This window comes from Beta vulgaris, chromosome 4 (genome assembly GCF_026745355.1).
Source record: "Beta vulgaris subsp. vulgaris cultivar EL10 chromosome 4, EL10.2, whole genome shotgun sequence".
Lineage (NCBI taxonomy): Eukaryota > Viridiplantae > Streptophyta > Magnoliopsida > Caryophyllales > Amaranthaceae > Beta > Beta vulgaris.
The window spans coordinates 16,808,825-16,836,258 of NC_079205.1; positions in this window are offsets into that span (position 1 = coordinate 16,808,825).

A 27,434-nucleotide genomic window follows, 5' to 3' on the forward strand; every position below is an offset into this window, starting at 1 on the left:
GATACTTTGATGTGAAAATATATGAGAACAGGTCCCAGCTGAAGCTAAAATGACAAGGAGAACTCTACAGACCACTGAACATGAAGAGACCAATGAAGCCAAAAAGCCTGCTATTGAGTTCCTCCTATCAAACTTCCTTTCCCCAATCGTCACCTCAAGAGTAAGCTGGACAAGCAATTTGGTAAGTTTTTGGAAGTCGTCAAGAATCTTCAGGTAACAGTTCCTTTCACGGAATTAATTACTCAAGTGCCTGCTTATGCTAAATTTATGAAAGATATCTTGACTAGGAAAAGGGCTTTTAACGAGGTGGAGACAGTTGCTTTTACTGAAGAATGTAGTGCCATTTTACAAAATAAATCTCCACCAAAATTAAAAGACCCTGGTAGTTTCTCTATACCTTGTCACATTGGTAGTTTGTTCATTGATAAAGCTTTATGTGATTTGGGGGCTAGTGTGAGTGTTATGCCATTGTCTGTTTCCTCAAAATTGAATATGGGAAGTTTGAAAGTTACCAATATTACTCTACAAATGGCCGACCGTTCTGTTAAATACCCCCTAGGTATTTTAGAGGATGTACCTGTTAGAGTAGGTAAATTTTTTATTCCCGTGGACTTTGTTGTACTTGATATGGAGGAAGATAGGCAAATTCCAATCATTTTGGGTGGCCATTCCTTCATACTGCTGGTGCTGTCATTGATGTGAAAAATGGTAAGCTTACACTATCTGTTGGAGATGATGAGGTCACTTTTAATCTGAGCACTGCTTTGAAAAGTCCTATGCTAGAGGAAAAGTGCTATAGTATTGATGTGGTTGATTTAATTTGCCATGATAACATGCCCCAAGCTCTCTATGGAGATCCCTTGGAGGCGGTACTTTGTCTTGATTCTTCCACAGGTGATGGCAGTATATGGAGCGATGAAGTAGATGCTATTGAGAGGATGCTAGCAAGTGAAGAATCTGACCTTCATGGATGCCAACAGGTAAAGAGGTTGATCGATCTGTGTGTAATGTTGAGGTAAAGAAACCCGAACTTAAACCTCTCCCCTCTCATTGAAGTATGTCTTTTAAAGCAAGAGTTAGATCCTGTAATTGTCAGTGCTGCACTCGACGATAGCCAACTTTCCAAACTTCTAGTTGTTCTGAAAAATCACAGAAGGCTATAGGGTACAGTATTGATGATTTGAAGGGTATTAGCCCCGATTTTTGTATGCACAGGATACACCTCGAGGATGACCATAAGCCATGCATTCAACCACAAAGGAGATTGAACCCAAACATGCAGGAAGTGGTCAAGAAAGAGGTGATGAAACTACTCGATGCAGGTATTATCTACCCTATTGCTGACTCTAAGTGGGTAAGTCCTGTCCAAGTAGTACCGAAAAAAGGTGGCATGACTGTTGTGAAAAATGAAAAGAATGATTAATCCCTACTAGAACTGTGACTGGATGGCGTATGTGTATAGACTATAGGAGACTCAACATGGCCACTAAAAAGGACCACTTCCCTCTACCTTTTATTGACCAAATGCTTGAACGGTTGGCTTGTCATAAATACTTTTGCTATTTGGATGGGTATTCAGGTTTCTTCCAAATTCCCATTCATCCTGATGATCAAGAAAAGACCACATTCACATGCCCTTATGGCACTTTTGCATACCGTAGAATGCCCTTTGGTTTGTGTAATGCCCTGCCACCTTTCAACGCTGCATGATGAGTATCTTTTCTGAGTTCATCGAGTCTATCATGGAAGTCTTTATGGATGATTTTAGTGTGTATGGTTCCACATTCGATACATGCTTAGTTAATCTCACTAAAGTCCTGAAAAGATGTGAAGAGTGTCATTTGGTCTTAAACTGGGAAAAGTGTCATTTCATGGTGACTGAAGGAGTCGTCTTAGGCCATATTGTTTCTGATAGGGGCATCCAAGTTGATCGAGCTAAGGTCCAAGTGATTGAGCAATTACCCCCACCAGCTAATGTTAAAGGGGTACGAAGCTTCCTTGGTCATGCGGGATTTTATCGCCGCTTTATCAAGGATTTTTCGAAAATTGCTAAACCACTGACCCAACTCCTTCTAAGGATGCTCCATTTGTTTTTACTGATGAGTGTCTTGAGTCTTTTGACAGGATCAAGCAAGCTTTAATAACTGCACCTATTATCCGTCTCCCGATTGGGAACTCCCTTCGAGATAATGTGTGACGCCAGTGATTTATGCGGTTGGAGCAGTACTTGGTCAACGTAAGGATAAGGTCTTGCATGCAATCTACTAGCTAGCAAGACATTGGACGAGGCTCAAGTCAACTATGCTACTACAGAAAAGGAGCTTTTGGCTATTGTCTATGCTTTAGAGAAGTTCAGATCTTATCTGATTGGCTCTAAAGTTCATTATCTACACTGATCATGCTGCTTTGAAGTACCTTCTCTCTAAGAAGGAAGCAAGCCTCGGCTCATTCGTGGATTCTCTTACTCCAAGAGTTCGACATAGAAATTCGTGATAAGAAGGGCGCAGAGAACGTGTGCAGACCACCTGTCAAGGATCAGGCATGAAGATGGTATGAACTCAACTCCTATAGATGATTCTTTTCCTGACGATCATTTATATGCAGTCACAGCACATTCCTTGGTTTGCCGACTACGCCAATTACTTGGTAGGCGGTGTGATACCTCCTGATATGTCCTACCAACAGAAGAAAAGGTTCCTCCATGAGTTAAATTCTATTTTGGGATGATCCTCCCTTGTTTCGTGAATGTTTAGATGGTCTTTTTCGAAAATGTGTACCTGAATGGGAGGTCCATGGAGTCCTGAATCGCTGCCGGCCCTTCCAGGACTGTTGCAAAGCTCCATGAGTCGGGTTTCTTTTGGCCGACAATGTTCAAGGATGCACAGTCTTTCATCATGTCATGTGACGCTTGCCAGAGGACCGGCAATATTTCGAAGGCATGAGATGCCCCAAACCGGTATTCTAGAAGTTGAAATCTTCGATGTTTGGGGTATTGACTTTATGGGACCGTTCCCCTCCTCCAATGGAAATTGCTACATATTGGTTGCTGTGGATTATGTCTCTAAGTGGGTTGAAGCCGTGGATCTCCTACTAATGATTCTAAGGTAGTCATAGCTTTGTTCAAGAAGATCATATTTCCGAGGTTTGGGTCCCACGAGCTGTGATTAGTGATGGAGGCTCCCATTTTCATGAACGACATTTAGACACCTTTTGAAGAAATATGGAGTCTACCATCGTACTGGATTAGCATACCATCCTCAAACAAGTGGGCAAGTAGAGGTTTCAAACCGCGAAATTAAGTCCATTCTTGAGAAGGTAGTTGCAAGGTCAGGAAGGATTGGAGCACGAAATTAGATGACACACTCTGGGCTTACAGAACTGCATTCAAGACGCCTATTGGTACTTCACCGTATAGGCTGTGTAGGAAAGCGTGCCACCTCCCCGTTGAATTAGAATATAAAGCTTTTTGGGCGATCAAGGAGCTTAATATGGATCAAAAGCTTGCGGGGAGAAACGTCTTCTACAACTCAATGAGCTTGATGAGTTTCGGTTGCTAGCGTATGATAGTGCACGAGTATACAAGGAGAAAACCAAGAAGTGGCATGACAAAAGATCCTCCCTCGGAGTTCACGATTGGAGATAATTTTACTCTATAACTCTAGGCTAAAAATCTTTCCTGGAAAGTTAAAGTCTAGATGGTCAGGCCCTTTCACAGTTACCAGAGTGAACAGTTCGGTTCTGTAGAGATTATGAACAAAAAGGTGAAGTTTCAAGGTGAATGGTCAACGTCTGAAGTTGTACTATGAAGGCGCTCCTGTGGGTCTAGTTGAGGTACTCTACCCCAAACACCTACCTCTACTAGTCATTGAAAGAGGTAAACGGTCGTGCGGACCTGCATAAACCAGCGCTATTCGGGAGGCAACCCGAATCTCTAACTCTTCTTTTCCTTTTACTCTTCATTTTCTAACAAAAGAAAAGAACAAAAATATATGCATATTGAATTCACTTGAATTCAATTTATTTTTATTTTTGTGTTTTTGAATTCACTTGAATTCGTTCTTAATTTTTAGTTAGTTAGTTTCTTTTAGTTTTTGAATTACTTGAATTCCATCTTCATTTTTTTATTTTATTATACTAACCATGCTAACAAGTGTTGTTTAGTGGTTTTGATATGCTAATTTTGACCCTAGGTGAAATCACGAGCTCCAACATGCACCTCGGGGAATTCGGCTCCCATCCCATCCACTTACCTCTAGCCCGCGGGGTTAATCCCGCGCCCGCGGGATTACATAGCCCCAAACCCCCAAATTTCTGTCCACCCGCAGCCCTGAATCCCGCGCCCGCGGGATTTCGAAACTACCCCTCTCAATACCCGCGCCCTCCCTCTCGTAATCCCGCGCCCGCAGACCCCCCCCCCATCTCACTCCCACTTCTGTCCGCCCGCGGGTTGTCCCCTGCGCCCGCGGGATTTCATCCCTTGCCCAGCACTCCGCGCCCCCCTCAATCCACCCCGCGCCCGCAGACCACAAAAAGCCCCCAACCCCCACTTAACTGTCCGCCCGCGGGTTTTCGCCTGCGCCCGCGGGATCCCCCAACTACCTACAGCCCGCGACCCCCCCCCCCGAAATCACGCGCCGCAGATCTTCGAACGCCCCCCTCTCCCAACACTTCTGTCCGCCCGCGGGCAATACCCCGCGCCCGCAGGTCTTCGAACTCCCCTACCCCCCTCGCGACCCACCCCCAAATAAAAAAAACCCCACAAACACCAACCCCACCCCTCAACCTCTCTCCCCCCACACCCTCCCTCACCTCCAGTACCGACGACCGGCCGGCGACCGCCCAGCCCCACACCTACTGCCGGCGCCGCACCTCTCGACTCTCACAAACTCCCCAACCCTTTCACACTTCTCTACAGCCCAAACCCCCCCACTCGACCCTCTACCCTCACGCCGCCCCATTCAGTGCCGCCTCCGACCGGTTTCCGCCGCCGGCGACGCGACGCACCGGCCCCCTCCACCCCACCATCTTCCCTTTCATTTCCTTTTTCCATTCCCATCATCTCCAAACCCTAACCTTTCTCCTTGAATTGGGGTTTATTCTTGAAGGTGCTTTGAAATTTCAATTGGGAATCTTGGACACATATTTGGATTTTCTCAATCAAGTCTCCATCATCAATCAATCGTGTACTTCACGTGGTAGTAAGTTTTCAATTTGTTCACTTTCGTTCCGAATTTTGAACCATTTTTGTTTGTGCTTACTACTCATTTTTGAACCATGGTTGCTATTCAAGTTGTTTATTGTTGATCAATCTTGATTGTTGTTTCAATTGTGTTGAATTTCTAATTGCAATTGACAATATTTTGGGTCTCTTGGTGGCGACAAATTGTTGAGATTGGATTGCTAGGCATTACATTGGTTGTGTGGTGATTCTTGTGAAGTTGTTGTGATTGTTTTGTGGTGATTGTTCTTGGTTGTGTGCTCAAAAGCGTCATGAGATCCTCCGCACGAGCTTTGTCTAAGCCTAAACCCATCTACAATCCCAATGAGCACTCTCGCAAAATACAAAAGAAAACCCCCTCCAAACCACCTTCAAAGACTTCCACAACTTCAAAATCCAAAGCATCTAAATCCAAAGCAAATAAATCCACCACATTTAAAGCCACCACCTTCATTCCACCCCCTCCACCTTCACCCCCACCCTCACCCTCCACTTCTCAAACGCGCCTTGCTACACTCCAAAAGCGCACCATCGCCCCAACCCTCTATCTCTCCTGAATGCCGTGACTAAGATCGGCTTTGATTGGGCTTTTGAGTACATTGAGCGGACACATCATTGGGGTCGAGTATTCCGATTGAACGAGCGGATTTATCCTGAGCTCGTAGTTGAATTTCTGGATTCCCTTGCAGTGGGAACATCGAAAGGTGATGTAGTCTTCACCCTTGAGGGTACAGAGCATATCATGTCTTGGGATGAGATAAACATTATGTTTGGTTGGCCTACAGGGGGGTGTTGGTCCATCTACCTTCATGCAATTACAAGATGGCTCCAGTTGTGACAAATTTGATCCCATCTCCTTTTGGAAGCAGATTACAGGGCGTTCTGATTGGGCATCGGGTCTAGCAAGTCCTCATCTATTGGTTGTCCTGCCTCCGCCTGCTTCACCGCTTTTACTTCAACTTTTCCGTCCCAAAGCGGAATCAGGGCAAGTCACTCTCCAAGATTTGAAACTTCTGTGGTTTCTTTCTATGTCTCCCACGACTGTGCACGGAAAACTGAACTTTGCCAAGTTTCTTATGGGTGGATTTCTTTGGGAGCGGGATGTAAAGAAAGGTGATATCTCTATGGGTGGATTTGTTTCTGTGTTTGCTCTGGATAGAGGCATCGATTTAGCCTCTAAATGACTTCTTCCTCCACCAACCTCCTTAACACCACTGCTATGGATCGATATGGATGGCTCGTCCACCAAGCTAAGAACAGGTACCTATGGTTTGTTAAGCCTTGTCATTCCACAGAAAAGCGCATCATCTACGATATTCTACCAAATGATCATCCTCAGGATTCTAGTGTTTGGCTGTGGAATCCCCGTGCTATCTCTGAAACTATAGAGGTAGGCGGCAAGGTTCAGGGGACATTCCCGTGCCTGCAGTGTGTTGCATTATCAGCCCCCGCATCTGTCATCTCTCCCGCACTATCAGCGCCTCCACCTCCAGCCTCTGAGGACCCCTCGTCCAGCACTACTATGTCTCCTGGGAGCATGGAAGCCCGTTTCTGTCGCTTCCTGAGTTCTTTTGCATCTTTTAGACGACGATATTATCTCGTCTCGAGACTGTGGAGCGTCATATGGAGGACCTTCGTGCCGAGGTCCGTGATCTACGTCGGCCGCTAGATGCTTCTGGCCCCATCGCTTCTGGCGTCGACACTCCTCCTGAGCCATCCTCGATGGACGAAGCTCCCGTTGCGTGGCTTTCCTTTTTCCCTTTCCTTACTTTTTCACAGTGAGACACTGTGCTGTATTTAGCTTGGGGGAGGGATATTCTATCCTTTACTGCTTTCTAGTGTAGTTTTTATTGCTTTGTAGTTGTTACACGCTTTTGCCTGTTCATTAGGAATAGGATTTTACGTGTAACCAAAAAAATGTACTGCTTTCTTAGTTGCATCATAGTTGCATTTTAGCTAGCTCATTTCATTCTAGTTTTCATCTATGGGACTATTGTTGGCACACCTTCGAGAACTTTGTGGATATCTCTACTACAGCTCTACAGCTTTGTTGTACAGTGGTTGCATGATTCTTCATAGCATAATTGTGATACGATTGATTGGCTGTGGTAAGACTGTTTGATCTCTCTGGCTGGCTTTAACTTTACTGTGCAGACAAAATTGACCCATGTGAGCTTCTGTGCCTAATAAACTGACGAATCTGTGTCAGTTGTGTTCTTTCATGAGTGATTAGTTCCTCAGTTGATGTATTGATCTTGATTTTGACCTGGTACGTCCTTGATACTTGATTGTGTACATTATTTGATATGATTGAGGCGTTCATTTCACGATTTTAGCTCCAGAGTTCTTTTTGTTCACATATTTCCCGTCTCTAGCCCCGCTGAGCTTTCTTGACCCTTGCTTGCTACTTACACCCATATTACAACCCTTAACCTCATTTGATTATTGTCCCAAGCCTAGCTTGGGGGAGCAAGTGTTAGTTTTGGTCATACTGTTTACATGGATGTAGTTAATGCATGGTTATGTTGAAGGAAAGTGTTATTAATGAGCTTCATCATCGAATTCGAATGTGGTTCAAAGAGATTTTGGAAATATGAAAAAGAATGAAGAAAAAGAAATGAAAGAACAAAGAAAGTGAACATTTTTGAAAGATAAGTGAAAAGGTTTAACATGGGTTACTATGCATGAAAAATATTGTGGTGATATTGTGGTAATGATGGTGTTATATGAAATTCTGATGAATGCCTTGTTAGGCCGTTTTACATTGATATTTGCTCCCCTTCTTGGCTTTTCCACCACATTTCCCAAAATATGATCCATACCCTTAACCCTAGCCTCATTACAACCCTTGAAAGTCCTCTTGATCTTTGTGTGTTACATTTTTCGTGTTGAAAGTGAGTCAAAAGGTCAAAGTTAAAAGAGTAATGCTTCTTCTGAGTTGATATATATAGGTTGAGATCGTTGAGTTCATTGATTTTCGCCCTAAACACAAGAGAGTATTAGTTCACATACCTATAGTGAGGTCTGTCAAGTGTTGTTAGTCCAGCTTGGGGGAAAGGGTCTGTGGTAAGATTGTTGAGTTGATTGGTCACATGACGTGCTATGCGGCTTTGTTTCATTGATACTCGATGCTTGGTTCATGTAGGATTGATATCTCTCGTGTTTTGGATTGTGTGCTTGACCCTGTTTTAGTCCCATATTGTAGGTTATCATTTTCTTCCCGTGTCTATTGTTTGATTGCTTGAGGACAAGCAACAGTTTAGCTTGGGGGAGTTTGATGAGTCATATTAATATAGGTATTTCATGATGCATTTAGGTTGCATTTTAGGATCATTTAGTTGCATTCTTAGTCCATAATTGCATAAGTTACTTAAGTTGAGAAGATATTACTCTAGTGTGTGTTTTCGGTGTTTTTGATAGTTTTCAGGTATTGAGAACACGATTGGAGTATTATTGGATAAGCTTAAGCATGAGAAGCATCTAGGAAGGAGCTAAGTCAAATGAGAAGTCCAAAGGGCATCTTCAAGTCGGATTGCAACTCAAACATAGCGGAAATGTATTAAAAGAAGTATGGAAATTGAGTCATGTGCACTCTTTTGATCATAACTTATTATCCAGAGATCGGAATTCAGTGATTCCAGTGGGGTTGGAAACTAGACTTGAAGAGCTTTCCAACGATATATTACACGCCCCGATACGACTTCTAGTTTGGGAGATATGGTCTTTGCAAGTTGACGCTGTTTTGCAGCCCGAAAATCCGCGGCCGCGGATTATTCCGGGTTTCCTAGTCGAATAAGGCTTTATCTTTTGACGAATTGGACTCTATTTTTCTAGTTGTTTTAGGAAATAGAAAGGTATAAAGACTCAAGGGAATATTATTATTTCCTATCTTATTTTCTATTTTGTTTTTCCGTCATTAATTCAAAAAAGATTATTTTTCTTTTTCTCTCAATTATTGAAGAACCCTAGTTTTGCTTTTTCTCCATTTACATTGAATTTTCAATAGAAGCTTTGATTTTTGCAAGATTGGTTCTACAATTGGTATTATTTCTCTACTCTTTTTATTTCTATTCAATCCTTTATTATTAATTCATGTTTGCTTATTTAATTATGAATATGTTTTCCCCAATTATGATTGAGTAGTCTATTTCTAGGGTTTAGGGGGATCCATGATCAATTAGGAAGGGATGTTTAATTAAAGTATTGATTTTATTGATGCATGTTGATTCCTATTGAATGTTTTTTGTATCTATTCAATCCAATTTGGCCAGATTTGATTGTTATAGTGTTGCAATATTAGGTTATGCGCCGAGAGGTATAAACTTGATATTAAGGCTAGTTTCAATAGGTAGAATTGGTGTTAATAAATTGCGAGAGCCTGTTAATACCGTTCTATGCTTGATTTAGACTTGAGAGAGCGAATCAATCTGTTAACTGCATTATTAATCGTTGATTTTTGTGTTTCATCCCGAAATATTGATCATTGGTGAACCTATGCCCTAGACTTTTTATTATTGATAATTCTTGATTTATTCATAGTTTAGTTAGTATAATTACTCACAAACACTCGTTCCTATACTCTAGATTTGACTGACAATTAAGAAAAGAACACTGTTTCTCTGTGGATTCGACCCTACTTCCCTGACTACTATTTGTTAGAGGACTTAGGATTACTTTTGATAAGGTGATACGACTTTAGCCTGTCAGGTGCTCCAAGATTAGGCGTTTGAAAGGCCATAAAGTTAGAAGAAAGAGGATGCCCAGCCATAGTTGGCTGATGTGTGGGTACAAATGCATTAGGTGAACTATTGTTATTAGTAACAAAATTACCATGCTTGTGCCCTCCATGTGATGGTCCAGGTTGGTGTGTGTTATCTCCAAACTTTCCATCACCCATAGGAAAAGTAGGTTGATGACGTCCTGACGCCTGGTGCCAGCCTGGCTCCACGCCCGCTGCCATTTTGTAATTTCTCCTAAAATTCCCATGACTGTTCCCTCCAGGGTTCAAAGGACTTGCCCTTGTTTGGCGCCCTTGGGATGAAGTTTGTGGATCACTTGAGACGAAAGTGTCTCTATTTTCATTATGGGAAAAGTGTACTCTTGTTGGATAAGCAACTGGAAGATCTGGTGTTAACCCTCGATCTCCATGCATTCTATTCAGTAGGATTTCTTCTAAAGCCTTAAGTAACCTCTCATTTAGTTGGTAGTGTTTCTCAACTAGCGGTTCTAAACAAGTCATTACTTTAGTAGCAAGAGATGTTGACATTGCCGTGAAGGTCGCACTCATGGTGTCATTTATATCTACAAGTATATGGTCTATTTGCCTAGAGTTAATATCTTATTCTCCTCACTTATCCTTTGAAGGATATCTGTAAAGACTCTGGCTGACTCATGAGCTAATGTCCTATAGTTGGAGTCAAATTGCTGCCTTTGACTCTCTTTGGCCTCCAATAATAATTGTTTCACTACTTCAGTGAACTTTTCATACAATTGGTGCACGAATGCTCGACCAGTACTACCTGGAGATGAACTATATCCCTTTGGGGAGTTTCTTCTTGTGACTCACCTAAGACATTATGGATTGGTTCATTTTCGTCCACAGGTACCCTAGACTCTGAATGTACTGTATTATTATCTTCCATGGTTTGGGAAATCGAATCTATTCTAGGACCTTCCCTGTTCCTTCGAGAACGTGTTCTCGGCATTTAAAATAAAAAAACAAATAAATAAAAACTATTTTTAAGTAAAAGCTACTTTTCAATTTGAACAAGGAAAATTTCACAATTGGATTATGAATAATCTTTTTCCTCCAACTGTGGTCGCCAAAAAACCTGTTGGTGCAAATTCAGTTGGATGACTTTGCAAACAAGTCAATGCACACCCAATAGTTAGATATTGAATGTCATGGGAGTCTTAGTCCCTGGGGGTTATCGGTCTTAATTTGATAAAACCTTGCTAACATACTTTGTTATATCATGGAAGGGCAAGTAATGGAAGCACCTAGTAATGGTTTATTTTACTCTTGGTCTAATAATAGTATTGGAGATGATAGAGTTTCTAGCAGAATTGATAAGGCTTTTGTGAATGAAGAGTGGAGCTGGAAGTACCCTGATGTACAGGTAAAATATCTCCCTAGTAGGATCTCTGATCATACACCACTGCTGCTTGATTTTGGTGGTAATGAAATTGAAGGGGGTAGGCCCTTTAAGTTTCATAATATTCTTGCAGAACATGAGCATTTCTTGGATATAGAAAATGATGCTTGGCATTATATTACTGGGGTTTATTACTTACAGACAGTTTGGAAGAGACTGAGGGCTGTAAAGAAGGCAATGAAGGATCTTCATGCTCGAGCTTTCTCAAATGCTAGGCAAAAAGTGGATGATTATAGACAAAGGCTAAGTTCCATTCAAGCTCACTTTGATATTCAACAAAATGCACAGCTTCAGATGGAAGAAAGGGAATTATATAATCAGTATAGACACTAGAGTAAAGTTGATGATAGCATTCTGAAACAAAAGTCAAGAATTGACTGGATCACTCATGGGGATACTAATTCCAGGATCTTCTTTACTGCTGCAAAGGTTAGGAAAGCCAGGAATACCATTAGTTTTCTTTACAGTGATAAGGTACTCTATTAACTAAGCCTGAGGAGATTCAAGAAGAGATGGTAGGATTTTATAGGAATCTCCTAGGAACTGCTGCTATTGACCTGCAAACTGTTAGAGCAGGACCAAGCCTCAGCTCAGAAGCAAGGAGTAGGCTAATGGTTCCCATTACTAAGCAAGAGATTGATGATGCTGTGAATAACATCAAAGATTCTAAAGCCCCAGGAATCGATGGGTTCAACTCTTTCTTCTACAAGAAAAGTTGGAATATCATTAAAGAGGATATGTACAAAGCAGTGAATGAATTCTTTGACAAAGAAAGGATGCATAAGCCTATCAATGCTACTCTTATCACATTGATTCCTAAAATTGAAAATGCTACTAGGGCTAAGGAGTTTAGGCCTATAGCTTGTTGTACTGTTATGTACAAAATAATCTCTAAGATTATTACAAAGAGGCTACAAGGTGTCATTGGTGAAGTGGTTGATGCTTCTCAATCTGGTTTTATGCCTGATAGACACATCTCTGAAAACATTCTTCTTGCTACTGAACTAATAAGGGGTTATAGTAGGAAAAGTGTCTCTCCTAGATGTTGTCTTAAAGTAGATATTAAAAAGGCCTATGATTCAGTTCAATGGCCTTTCTTATATAGCATGCTGGTTGAATTGGGTTTTCCAAGCACTTTTATTAGTTCAATCATGGTTTGTGTGCAAACTGTCAGCTATTCCATCTTGATTAATGGAAGGCCTTCTACTCCTTTCAGTGCTAAAAAGGGTCTGAGGCAAGGGGACCCCCTATCCCCCTACTTGTTTGCCGTCAGCATGGAATACTTAAGCAGATGTCTAGGAGAGCTAAGTAAAAACCCTGATTTTAACTTCCATCCTAAATGTGAAAGGGTCCAACTGACCCATTTGATGTTTGCTGATGACCTGCTACTTTTCTGTAGGGCAAGATCACAGCTCAGTGTCTAAGATTTGTACTGCTGTAGAGAAGTTTTCAGCTGCCTCAGGCCTTCATGTAAGTCCTGAGAAGAGTAACATTTACTTGGCAGGGGTAAGTACTGAGGAAGCTGCTAGGTTAATTGAGGTGAGTAATATGCAGTTGGGCACTTTACCTTTCAAATATCCGGGGATCACATTGAGTGCTAAAAAACTCACATACTCTCAATGTAAGCCACTAATTGAGAGAATCGTAAATAGAGCTTAGGGGTGGATTGCAAAGCTCCTTTCCTATGCTGGTCGTCTACAACTGGTTAGGAGTATCCTAAGTAGTATGCAAAACTACTGGGGCCATATATTTCCTTTACTAAAGAAACTGATTAAGGAAGTGAAAGCAATTTGTAGAAGATTCTTATGGACAGGGAACACCATTGATTCTAAGAAAGCTCCTATAGCTTGGAGCAAATTTTATGACCCTAAAACTTGTGGAGGATGGAATCTGATTAATATGTCTCTTTGGAATAAGGCTGCAAAGCTTAAGCTCTTGTGGGCTATTGCATACAAGTCAGATAGATTGTGGGTGAAATGGGTGCATGCTTATTATATTAAAAGACTCACCTACTCAACTGTGAGTATAACTGCCAACTCTTCTTGGCTGCTCAGAAAGATTATTGATACCAGAGATACACTGAATTTGCTGGGGGGGGGACGGAATGACATCAGTAAAGCAGGCAAGTTTAGTATTAAGCAAGCTTATAAGCTTCTTCAGGGTGATCAGCAGAGTGTTACGTGGAAAAGGCTAATATGTAATAATCATGCTTTACCAAAGAGCAAGTTTATATTATGGTTAGCAATCCATAATAGACTGGCTACTACAAATAGATTAAGCAAATGGAATATCCCTTGTAGAGTTACATGTAGTCTATGTGATAGGGATGATGAAAATGTTCAACATTTGTTCTTTGCTTCTGCTTATTCTGCCAGTATATGGAGTAGGGTGTGTCAGATCATCCAAGTTACATGTTCGGGTGATACTTTTGATCAAGAGTGTTCCAAAGCAATTGCAAAAGCAAGAGGTAGCACTAGACATGCAAGGCTTTATACAATGTCCGTCACTGAAACCATTTATGCTGTGTGGGCTGAAAGAAACAACAAAATTTTTAATGGCAAGTGTGTAGACAATAGTCATGTGGTAAAAGATATCATTTTCAGGGTAGCCTGTTTAACTCTTCTGTTTAGTTTCTTTGCTTTACTTTTTCTTGTTGTGCTGTGGGTGATACTCGAGTAGAGCATGTTCTACTGAGGATAGCTCATTGTGACTGGTTGTAACTAATACCATATTTTTTGGTAGTCAGTAACAACTTTGAATTGCCAAAAAAAAATATCACACCAAATCCCGGTCAACCATGCAACAAATGGGGTCAACGAGCTCCAACACAACAGACCATGCCGTCTGTGAGTAGACTCACTGCACCATGCCGCCCAAGGCCTAAGTTGCATATTCGAGGACTATACCGCCCTTTCCGAATAGCTAAATTCTACGGATCATACCACCCGTAAGAGAACCAATGGACCATACCGCCCAAGGTTAAGTAACCAATTCCTAGGACCATACCGCTCTTAGGATAAGCAAACTCAAGTACCTAGGACCATGCCACCCTTAGGATCATCAACCCAAGTTCCTAGAACCATACCGTCCTTAGGATCATCTAACACAAATTCCTAGAACTATACCGTTCATAGGATCAATCAACCTCAACTAGCACAAGGTATACTCAAATCCATCTAATCCATCTTTCAAAGGTATACACAACAAGGTATACAAGCAAAATCGAAACTATCTAACCAAACAAGGTTCAATCGTGAAGATACACAACCATGGATAAGCCCTCAACACTCTCCAAACCAAATAACCATAAACTACCCAACAAAATTAGGCACATACCCTTAATATAATAACTCAAACCAACCAAATCTTACTCAAACATGCTTAACATACATGCCTAAGACCTTCCATCAACAAATATCCATAGTGGAAGCAAAGTAGAAAATTTAATCAAAGTCACACAACCCAAGGGTCAGACCCCTCGTCGCGAGGTGTGACGAGTGTCGCGAGTCGCGACACCTCGCGAGGCTGCTCGCGAGCTTTGCTCGTACGCCAACCGAAAATCCAACGACTCTTACGCCTAGCCTCACGCATCCAAACCAAGTCAATTTCATGTCAAACACAATACCAATCACCCTCACTTGAGGCTAAACCTCATCAACAACAACAACTACTCAAAATCCAAAGATAACCAAAGTGAACCAAAGAATTAATCCCACCACAACAACAACAAGGAGACAACTAATCAACATGACTTAACAAGATGATCATAGTAATAATCCAAGATATGGAAACTACACTAACAACCATGAAACTAAATGTAACTTCAATCATACAATCCCCTAAGTTTCACCTAGCATGATACTACGTTCTCTAACGCAATTCTAACATCCTATGTTCACAATCTAATCTCTACCGAACTAGAATAATGCTAGTTACCTTTTTCTTGAAGAGAAAAGTAGTAGAACGCTTTGAAAGTACTCTAATTGCCTTGTGAAACATCACCACCTTCGTCTCCTACAAACACAAAGGCAACGAACTCAACGCGTGCTTGAAAACCGGTGCAAAAATGGCATAAAATCAAGTAACAATGACTGATTTTTGTTTGAGAAATGTGAATGATGAACCAAAACTTTTCCTCTCCCTTTTTCTTGAAATAGGCGTGTGAAATGAAGGAGGAAGGAGGAGTTTTTTTTTTCTGATTTTATTTTCAGAAAATGAAGGTGAAAAGATGGTGATTAAAAAGTGTATTAAGAGAGGTAAGTGAAGAGATGACTCTTTGTTAACTTAACGTTACAAGAGCTTAATATGGCTGTCCAAAAACCGTTCACATACCATGAATAAAATCAGAAAATGGACCCTCTAATACACATAATATAATGTACAAAAATACCAGTACAATGTAATATTTCAGGCACCAAGTAAAACGTTCAAAATAATATGTATAAGTAAATATTTTTATAATTAAAAAAAAAAAACTATAATATTAACGTAGTACAAATACGTACTTACCACACTATCACATTTTACACTTCGCAGAAACACGAGCACTACATTTCCCTTTTAATATAATTAACGCAGATACGAGCATTGTACACCTACTAAGCAATGCCTCACATAAAAACGCACTATAGAAGCATTGAAACATTATCAAACAAAAATGTAGGTGTAAAAATATATATGTTTATACTTATCAGAAAATATATTAGTAAAATATAATTTTACACTCAAATAATAACAATTAATGCGCGAAAATTTCAGAGAAATTTTGGGGTGTTACAATCTCCCCTCCTTAAGAAAAGTTTTGTCCGCGAAACTTAAAATAACAAGGAAATACCTGGGACAAAAAGCTCGAGAAACTTAAGTCTCATCGACTCTTCCGTTTCCCAAGTGGCTTCCTCGTACTTTTGGCTTCTCCAAAGTACCTTAATTAAGGGTATCACCTTTCATCTCAAGGCACGATTTTCACGGTCCAAGATCTGGACAGGTTGCTTTTCGAAAGTCATACTCGACTCAATAGCGACCGACTCTATAGGAATGACATGAGACAGATCGCTGCGATACCTCCGCAATTGCGACACATGGAACACATCGTACACCCTCGATAGCTCGGGTGGCATAGCCAATCTGTAAGCTACATCCTGAATCCTCTCGAGAATTTCATAAGGACCAACATACTTCGGGCTTAACTTGCCTTTTTACCCAAATCTCGCCACACCCTTCATCGGAGACACTTTCAACAACACCCTATCTCCAACGGCGTAAGAAATAGGCTTCCGACGCAAGTCTGCATAAGACTTTTGCCTATCCTGATCAGCCTTCATTCTAGCCTAAATAACCTTTACTTGCTCAACGGTATCTTGGATCAAGTCCGGTCCCAACACCAAAGAGTCACTTATGTCGCTCTAATAAATAGGACTACGACACTTTTGCCCATACACTAGTAGAAAAAGGACGATTTGCGTCCCCTCAATTGCGTCGCACGGAAACGGAAACGACACACAGTTAGGATTTGCGTCGCACGTGGGAAGCTGTGCGACGCAAATCACAAAAATCTCCCAACTGGTGCCCTGAATGTGCGTCGCACCCTCCTTATATTTGTTGCAAAAGGCTAATGTGCGTCGGACCCTTTGGCCCATCCGACGCACATCTGCCCAATCACTTATATTTTTATTTTTTGACGGGAATCACTTATACCTCTCAAACCCTAAAAATATGCATCTGCTCTCACCCGTCTCTCTCTTAAACCGCCCCCCTTCTCTCTCTCTCAAACCGCCCCCTTCTCTCTCTCTCAAACCGCCCCCTTCTCTCTCTCTCTCTCTCCCTCTCCCTCAAACACTCAAACCGTCTCTCTCTCTCCCTCTTTCTCACCCTCAAACTCTCTCTCTCTCCGGCGAAAATTTGGTATCTCCGGCGAAAAACGCACAGTTAGCAACGAAAATTGAAGATCTTCGATATTATCTCCGGCGACCTCTTCGTTCTTCGCACTCCAAAAATAGCAACGAATAAGGAGCCATCTGGATGCTAGCATGGTAATTGTTATTGTAAGAGAACTCTACCAAATTCAACGACTTCAACCAGGACTCTTGAAATTCCAAAGCACAAGCACGGAGCATATCCTCCAGTGTCTTAATAGTCCTCTCAGTTTGCCCATCAGTAGCAGCATGGAAAGCGGTACTCAACTTCAACTTAGTACCAAAAGATTCTTGCAAAGCAACCCAAAAATGAGACAAAAACCTAGGATCACGATCAGAGACTATATCCTTCGGAACACCATGCAATCCAATGATTTCATTAGCATAAGGTTCCGCCAACTCTTCCATAGACCAAGTATTCTTCATCGGAATAAATAGAGCCACCTTAGTCAACCGGTCTACGATAACCCATACGGCATTCTTACCACCAATAGCTCTCGGAAGACCCATAACAAAGTCCATCGAGATATAATCAAAATTCGATGTGGGAAAAGGTAGTGGTTGTAGCAATCCACCTGGTCTTTTATGCTCGATCTTGAACTTTTGACACATCAGGCACCTAGCCACAAATTCGGCCACTTCCCTATTGATACAAGGCCACTAGAAATTAGCCTTGAGATCCTTGTAAAGCTTATCACCCCCAGGATGAACAGAATAGGGAGTGCAATGAGCTTCTTCGAGAATCTTCTTCTTAAGCTCTAGGTCATTAGGCACACACCAATGACCCATAAATTTCAGACCTCGCTCGGTATCAACTTCAAAATTTTCGGCTCGACCCTGAACCTTAGCTTCACGGATCTTCTCCAACTTAGGATCATTCCTCTACTTCTCTCGCATTTCTTGGAACAAGACAGGTTCAACACTCATAGCACAGAGAGTTTCTACCAAACCCTGAGGTACAACCTGGATTTCAAGCTTCCGAAATTCATCACACAATCCCTCGGCGGGGTTCTAACCGCATTAAGAGAATGCTTCGACTTACGACTGAGAGCATCCGCAACCATATTAGTTTTACCCTCATGGTAATCAAGCTGCAGACCGTAATCCTTGATTAATTCCAACCATCTTCTCTGTCTTAGATTCAAATCACGTTGAGTGAAGATATACTTGAGGCTTTTGTGATCGGTAAGCACTCTACATGAGACTCCATACAACTAGTGTCGCCATATTTTAAGAGCAAATACCACCGCAGCCAATTCTAGATCATGAGTAGGACACCACCTTTCCTTGTTGCATAAGGACACAACCCAACTCGTGCTTCGATGCGTCACTATAAACTTCAAACCCAACCCCTTCGGTAGGCAAGGTCAGAACTGGAGTAGTAGTGAGGCACTTCTTCAACTGTTGGAATGCCTTTTCGCACTCTTCGGACCACAGAAACTTGCTCTCCTTTCTCATCAATTTCGTCAACGGCTGAGCTATCTTCGAGAAATCCTTAATAAACCTCCGATAGTAACCAGCAAGACCTAGGAAGCTTCGGATCTCAGAAACATTCTTAGGACTTTCCCAATCCACCACAGCTCTAATCTTGGAAGGGTCTACCATAACACCATCCTTACTGATGACGTGGCCTAGAAACGACACTTCCTTAAGCCAGAACTCACATTTGGAGAACTTCGCGAACCACTTCTGTTGCCTCAAAATACCCAAGATGAACCTCAGATGCTTCTCATGCTCTTCTTTATTCTTAGAGTACACCAGGATATCGTCAATGAAGACAACCACACACGTATCCAGGAACTCATGGAAAGAGCGATTCATCTGGTCCATGAACACAGCAGGAGCATTTGTGAGACCAAAGGGCATAACAACAAACTCATAATACCCATATCTCATACGGAAAGCGGTCTTAGGAATATCCTCCTTCTTCACCAGAATCTGGTGATAACCCGACCTCAAATCTATCTTAGAGAAAACTCCAGCACCCTTTAGCTGGTCAAACAGATCCTCAATGCGGGGCAAGGGATACCTATTATTGATAGTCACCTTGTTCAATTCACGATAATCGATTCAAAGCCGCATACTCCCATCCTTCTTCCTGATAAACAGAACAGGAGCACCCTATGATGAAACACTCGACCTAATGAATCCCTTAGCAATCAGTTCTTGCAACTGAGTCTTCAACTCTTGCAACTCAGCAGGCGTCATCCTATACGGGGCCTTTGATAGTGGAGCCGTACCAGGAGTGAGGTCAATGCTAAACTCGACCTCTCTTTCAGGAGGGATACTTGGTAATTCATCAGGGAAGATGTCCGGATACTCACGAACAACAGGGATCGCGGCAACGAATCTGGGCACGATACTTAAACAACCAATCCATACCCAAAATACATCAAACTCAATCATGGAGAATTCTTTGAGGTCAGCAGGAAGATTTCTCACCAGAAGGAAGAGATATAAGAGTTCGAAGAGGAGAACTCGAAGACAGGTTAGCCTTATTGGCAAAAGAGTTAGACACACATGACACTGAAGCACCAGAATCAAACAACACGAAAGCATGGACATAATTAACAAGAAAGGTACCAGAGATGACGTCAGGATGAACATCGGCGTCAGAATTAGTCATGCTGTAAACTCGATTCTTCGGCGGAACAGAATGATTAGGGGTAGCAGAAGGTTTAGCTATAGCCCTCGGATTCTTAAGACACTCATAACTCTTGTGACCCGCTTCCCTACAGTAGAAGCAAACAATAGCAGATCCATCACAATCCTTCCTCGGATGATTAGCCTTCTCACACCTCCAACACTTGGACAGATCAAAACTCGGCCTAGATTGGAATCTTGATATCCATCACAAAAATTCGGTTCAAACCTCGGCTTCTTAGCCGGACCAGGAGCAAAAGAAGGGACAGGCTTCCTCCCAGATGCAGCCTTAGCAGTTTCTTCTTCCTTTACTGACGCATGGACACTAAGGGCCATCTCATAAGCAGCCTGGAAAGTAGATTCACCCGAACACAGCACAAGGGTCCTTACCCTAGGATCCATCTTCTTTATGTACCTTTTAACCCTCTCAGCTTCGGTGGGAATGACGGTACCAGCAAACTTAGACAGCTCGGTGAAGCGATTGGTGTACTTTTGGATATCCATATTCCCTTGAGTCAGAGATAGAAACTCCTCTTGCTTCTGCCAACGCAACTCATCAGGGTACAACCTCTCCTTCAGCTTGGCGGAGAACTGAGTCCACCCAAACCCAGCAGTAGCCATACATGCAGCCTTCACTGTACTCCACCAGTTATCAGCCTCTCTTTTCAAGTAGTATGTCCCAATAGGTACCATCTCAGCAACGGGGCAGTTTGTTGCCGTAAAGAGCTTCTCCATTTCCCTTAGCCAATTTTCGAGAGCCATAGGGTCAGCAGCACCATCATAAGTAGGAGGCTTATGACGGTTAAATCGGTCGAATGCAGACTCCCACCAGCGGGAGTAGTAGCTCTGTTAGCCAAGGATATGAAAGCATTTTCAAGGCTTACACGACGACGACGAGCGGCTTCCTTTCTAGTAGCCAATTTGTCGTGGAGGTATTCTACAAAACAGAAGCTTTCAAATTAGTCAACTAAATTCGCATAAGAAAGCATCAAATCGACAAATACGGTAAACAAAAAAAATGGTTACCAAGGTTTACTTTCCTACCCAAGTAAATCTCAATAAGCACTAGACTTGAAGCCTAAGACACTAGTAATCCTAGTCGCAATTCTACTCATTCTCTGGAAATAAATAGCAACTCAAATATAGTTTTTGGAACGCTTTACTCTGATACCAACTGTAACATCCCGTCCAATACAAGGAAGAGTAGGGACTAAAGTAAAAGAGATAGTGCCAATAGAGGCAGCAGAAATACCACTAAGAGGGAGATGCTACTCTAAGGAGTAGAATATGAAACTATAAATAAGGAAAAATCCTTCAAAAAAAAAGATAATATTCAACCTCCGAAATCATATATATATAAAAAAAAAAAGTGAGGTCCCATACCCTCATTCCTACAAAGTCTCAAAACAACATATGATTTCCAAAAGAAAACCTCAATATAGAGAAATCCAAACCAAAACTCAACTAGAAATCCGTAGTTCAAAACATATGACAAAACAAGAGGATAGCTACTTAAGACCTACTAAGTAATAAGTCCTAATCCCAGCTTCAAAATGCTCGTCCACTATGACTAGCACCACTTTCTTGCTCACATGGTTAAAACGCACAACCTAGTCCAAACCGTGACGATCGTAAATAGCATCACCATCTCCATGATAAATCAACAACTTCCACAATCAGTGGGGAGTAACTAGTAGTTCTCACAGCACAAATAGAAACAGATAATGAACTTAAAAGAAATTAGAAGCAACATCAAAGAACACATTATCAAGATATCTTACTCACAACGAGGTACAAATACTCACAAGCAACCAATAAGGAAATCTAATATCACACCAAATCCCGGTCAACCATGCAACAAATGCGGTCAACGAGCTCAAACACAACAGACCCATGCCGTCTGTGAGTAGACTCACTGGACCATGCTGGCCCAAGGCCTACGTTGCATATTCGAGGACCATACCGCCCTTTCCGAATAGCTAAATTGTACGGATAATACCACCCGAAAGAGAACCAATGGACCATACCGTCCAAGGTTAAGTAACCAATTCCTAGGACCATACCACCCTTAGGATAAGCAAACTCAAGTTCCGAGGACCATGTCGCCCTTAGGATCATCAACCCAAGTTTTTAGAACCATACCGTCCTTAGGATCATCTAACACAAATTCCTAGAATCATATCGTTCATAGGATCAATCAACCTCAACTAGCACAAGGTATACACTACAAGGTATACTCAAATCCATCTAATCCATGTTTCAAAGGTATACACAACAAGGTATACAAGCAAAATCGAAACCATATAACCAAACAAGGTTCAATCGTGAGGATACACAACCATGCATAAGCCCTCAACACTCATTAAACCAAATAACCATAGATTACCCAACAAAATTGGGCACATAACCTTAATATAATAACTCTAACCAACCAAATCTTACTCAAACATGCTTAACATACATGCCTAAGACCTTCCATCAACAAATATCCATGCTGCAAGCAAAATAGAAAATTTAATCAAAGTCACACAACCCAAGGGATAGACCCTCGTCACGAGGTGCATCGAGTGTCGCGAGTCGCGACACTCTGCCGTCGCGGGTCGCGAGGCTGCTCGCGAGTCGCGAGCTGCGACTGGTCATGGCTTGCGAGTTTCGCTCGTACGCCAACCGAAAATCCAACGACTCTTACGCCTAGCCTCACGCATCCAAACCAAGTCAATTTCATGTCAAACACAATACCAATCACCCTCACATGAGGCTAAACCTCATCAACAACAACTACTCAAAATCCAAAGATAACCAAAGTGAACCAAAGAATAAATCAATCCAACCACAACAACAACAAGGAGACAACTAATCAACATGACTTAATAAGATGATCATAGTAACAATCCAAGATACGGAAACTACACTAACAACCATGAAACTACATGTAACTTCGATCATACAATCCTCTAAGTTCCACCTAGCATGATACTACATTCTCTAGCGCAATTCTAACATCCTAAGTTCACAATCTATTCTCTACCGAACTAGAATAACGCTAGTTACCTTTTTCTTGAAGAGAAAAGTAGTAGAACGCTTCGAAAGTACTCTAATTGCCTTGTGAAATATCACCACCTTCGTCTCCTACGAACACAAATGCAACAAACTCAACACGTGCTTGAAAACCGGTGCAAAAATGGCCTGAAATCAAGTAACAATGACTGATTTTTGTGTGAGAAATGTGAATGATGAACCAAAACTTTTCCTCTCCCTTTTTCTTGAAATAGGCGTGTGAAATGAAGGAGGAAGGACGAGTTTTTTTCTGATTTTATTTTCATAAAATGAAGGTGAAAAGATGGTGATTAAAAGGTGTATTAAGAGAGGTAAGTGAAGACATGACTCTTGGTTAACTTAACGTTACAAGAGCTTAATATGGCTGTCCAAAAACCGTTTATATACCATGAATAAAATCAAAAATTGGACCCTCTAATACACATAATACAATGTACGAAAATACCAGTACAATGTATATTTCATGCACCAAGTAAAACGTTCAAAAATGTGTATAAGTAAATATTTTTATAATTAAAAAAATTATAATTATTAACGTAATACAAATACGTACTTACCACATTATCACATTTTACACTTCGCACAAACACGAGCACTCATTGCCCTTTATATATAATTAACGCAGATACGAGCATTGTACACCTACAAAGCAATGTCGCACATAAAAACACACTATAGAAGCATTGTAACATTATCAAACAGAAATGTAGGTGTAAAAATATATATGTTGATACTTATCGGAAAATATATTAGTAAAATATAATTTTACGCTCAAATAATAACAATTGATGCGCGAAAATTTCAGAGAAATTTTGGGATGTTACAAATTGTCTCAAAGTTGTTTTTGGAAAATTTATTCATCCTTTACAAGGAGCGTTTGTGCATGAGAGGTTAATTCAGGATAATATTTTATTAGCTCATGAATTTTTTTCATTCTTTTAAGAATAAACTTGGAAAGCAAGGGTGGATTGCTATCAAACTTGACATGAAAAAAGCGTTCGATCGCTTAGAATGGTAATTTATCTAGTCGTGTTAGAAAAGTTGGGATTTGATACGAAGTGGATTCATTGGATTAGGAAATTTATTACCTCAGTTCCTTTCTCTGTCTTAGTCAACGACCTTCCGGGTGATAGATTTTTCCTTCTCGTGGAATCAGACAAGGGAACCCCTTGTCGCGTTATCTATTTATTCTAAGTACGAAGCTCTTGGCTAGGGAAATTTATGTTATGGCCATAGCTGGTGAAAAGTTATTAAGTGTGGAATAAGGTAGATCTGGGGTTAAAATTCCTTTAGTTAATGTTATGAATGATACTATGTTGTGAGCTAAGACTTCTAACCAATGTTCTGAAATCATTTAGTCAATTCCTGATAAATATTGTCCAATGTCGGGGTAACTTCTTAATTTCAATAAGTACTCTTTTGAGTGCACTAACAACGTTCTGATAAGATTTGTGTTTATTTTAGATCTATTTTACATATGGATAGCTCCGTTTCGCTGGAAAGCTATTTGGGGTGTCCTATTATTGATACTCGGGTTACTAAGAATACCATTGAAAAAGTGGTTCCATCTTCAAAAGCTCAGTTGTCGAAATAGAAAGCTAATTCTCTTTCTCAAGCAGGGAGAACCACTAGTAGAATAATATTGAATTGTTGTGGTTTCCAAAAGGCCAATTGTTGCGTATTTCATGGCGCCGCAAATCAAGGCGCATCAATAGTTATAAAAACCGCAACAATGGACTAACATATTGCAACAATTACCTCATGGCCAAACCCCGCAACAATAGGTGCTGGGAATTTTTTTCTTTTCATTTTTTAGGTTAAATCATCTAGTAATTCTAGGAACAAAACAAAAAAAAACTGCAACAACAAAATAAAATACTATTGCGTATGAGTAAAACCACAACAATTCCACCGCAGCAATAAGCAATCATTCTATAAGTGAACTATTTTAATTCAAGCTAACATGGTTACAAAAGCTAATTTTCAAATGCATAGTTCTTTTTTGCCTTCTTCGATTCATGGTAACTTGGATAAAAATGTATAGGAATGTTTTTTAGAATAAAAACCTTGCATCTGCTTTGAGTAATTTGATTGGATGCGATAGGATTTGTTTTCATAATAAGTATGGTGGTTTAGGTTCTCGTAGAACTAGTGTTAATAATATAGCTCTGTAAAGGAAACTTTTATGGATAATTGTTAAAAATTCTACTCTTTTTTAGTATATTCCGTTTGGTAACTGCTCTTTGCAATGGATAAAGTTAATGTCAATCAGAGAGACTTCCAAAAGAGGTCGTAGGTGGATTGTCAATTCAGGTGAATTCGTCTCTTTTTGAGATGATAATTAGGTTTTTCCCTATCCACTTTCAGATATATGTACTCCGATTGTTGGGATGGCTAATATTAAGGTCAGTTGGATTAGTTCTAATGATAGGCAATAGGATAAAGATCTAATGGAAGAGATTCTTCCTTTGGATATTAAGAATGCCATTATGGGGATATTTTTTCCCGCTACTATTGAAGAGAATGTTATTGTCTGGGGTCTGAGCGAGATGATGAATATTCGACTAGGTTTAGTGTTTAAGTAGTTGAGGGTCTGACTTTTGATCTCCCATCTTCAATTTTCTTTACTTGGATTTGGAGACTGATGCTGGTCCCTCCCAAAAAAAAAAAAAATCTTTGTAAAATTTGCCAACATGGGTTGCGTACTAAGGTTAGACTAGAAAAAAGTTATGTTTTTTTGCCTCAGGAACGTTATTTCAATAACTATCATTCTGAAGATGTGAACCATTTACTCTTTAGGAGTCCTTTTCTGTTAGATATTTTCCAGGCGATGCATGATTTGTTTGGTTGGAGTTTGCTGCCTCATGGTCCATTTTCGAATGATGTGGCAGAAAACCTTAATCTTGTTTGTTCAATTAGTTCTGCGTCTTCTTTAGTCATCTTTTCTATTTTGTTTGGATTATGCGTAACAAAGTCTATTTCCGGGACGATTCTTCCTTGGTGGTTGAGCTTGCATAATCTATTGCTAATTTTGCCAAGGATTCGGTGGTTTCATGTGGTAGCGATGTTGTTTGTGGTGTGGTGGTGGGTGCCCTAAGCCGTCTCCTGCGCCTGATTTGTTGGTGGCATGGTGTCTCCCCCCCCCCCCCTCCTGGGTGAAGGGTGCTTTAAGCTGAATTTTGACAGGCCGAAGTTAGATAAAAGGCAAGCTTCTTTCGGCTTTGCTATTCAGAATCATTTAGGGGACCTCAGTCTTGAAGGGGTCGTGACCTTCTTTTCGGATTGCTCTATCCTTATGGCCGAGGCTTAGGGTCGTCAGGAAGGTTTGAGGGCAGCTCGTCTTCTTAGGATTGGTTCTCTTGCGGTGGAAGGGAACAACTTATTGGTTATTAATGCCATCCATCAGTGTTGGAAGGTTCCTTGGGTTATGGTAAACTTCCTATAAATGTTATGATTGTTTCTTTTTAGTTGCACCATTTCCTATTATGGTAAACTTTTTGGACCAAATTTACCTTTCTACCCTCTCTTGACTTAGCCATCCATTCCATTAGTTATCCGACCTATCCATAGTAAGTAAGAACATTTATGTCCATTTTCGGTCATTTTTCTTAGTTTTTCCGCCCATACCAAATGGTGCAATTCAAAAAAGGAATATCCAGATACTTTTCACAAAATAAAGTCGCCTTAATATATTTACCCCTAATTGACCTTATTTTTTTTCTAAGTAATTAAATTCATTTCAAGCTCCAAAAACCATTACAATCACAAGGCTCTCCTAGGGCTCGACGAACCAACTAGGTTGGACCCTCTCCCCCTAAGCGCCAAAATAAACATCTAGTTACAAACTTGATGTGCTAGACTCCTAAGCCACATCTTTCCTGCTGTACCTACTTTCTTGAGCATCACTCTATATATTCTTTCCACAATCTCTTTCTGAATTGTATTTACAATCCTATGTATAGTTATAACTTTCTGATTCCAGTAGACTTCGTTTCTTGACCCCCAGATGTGATAGATCATTGCTCCCATGATTGCAAACAATACCTTCTTCTGGAAACATGACTTCCTACTTCTAGCTATCCATCTCAATGCTGTATTTATGTTTGTGAGATTATCAGGAAGCTCACACCACCTTTTCACCTGTCTAAACACTCAGAGCTATACTTACACTCAAACAAGAGATGTGTTTGAGTTTCTTCATCATCATCACAAATTAAACAGTTTGCTGAGCTTGCAATACCTATTTTGTGCCATCTGCTAGTTTTCTGTAGTCTGTTGTTCATAGTGAGCCATACAAAAAATCTGTGTTTAGGCACAATTAACCTATTCCACACAAATTTATCCCATCCTACATTTTCCACACTTCTTGTATACAATTTCACCATGTCCTTCACAGAATACTCCTCCATTTGCTCTAGCTGGTTTTGTGATAGCAGCCCCTTCAACTCC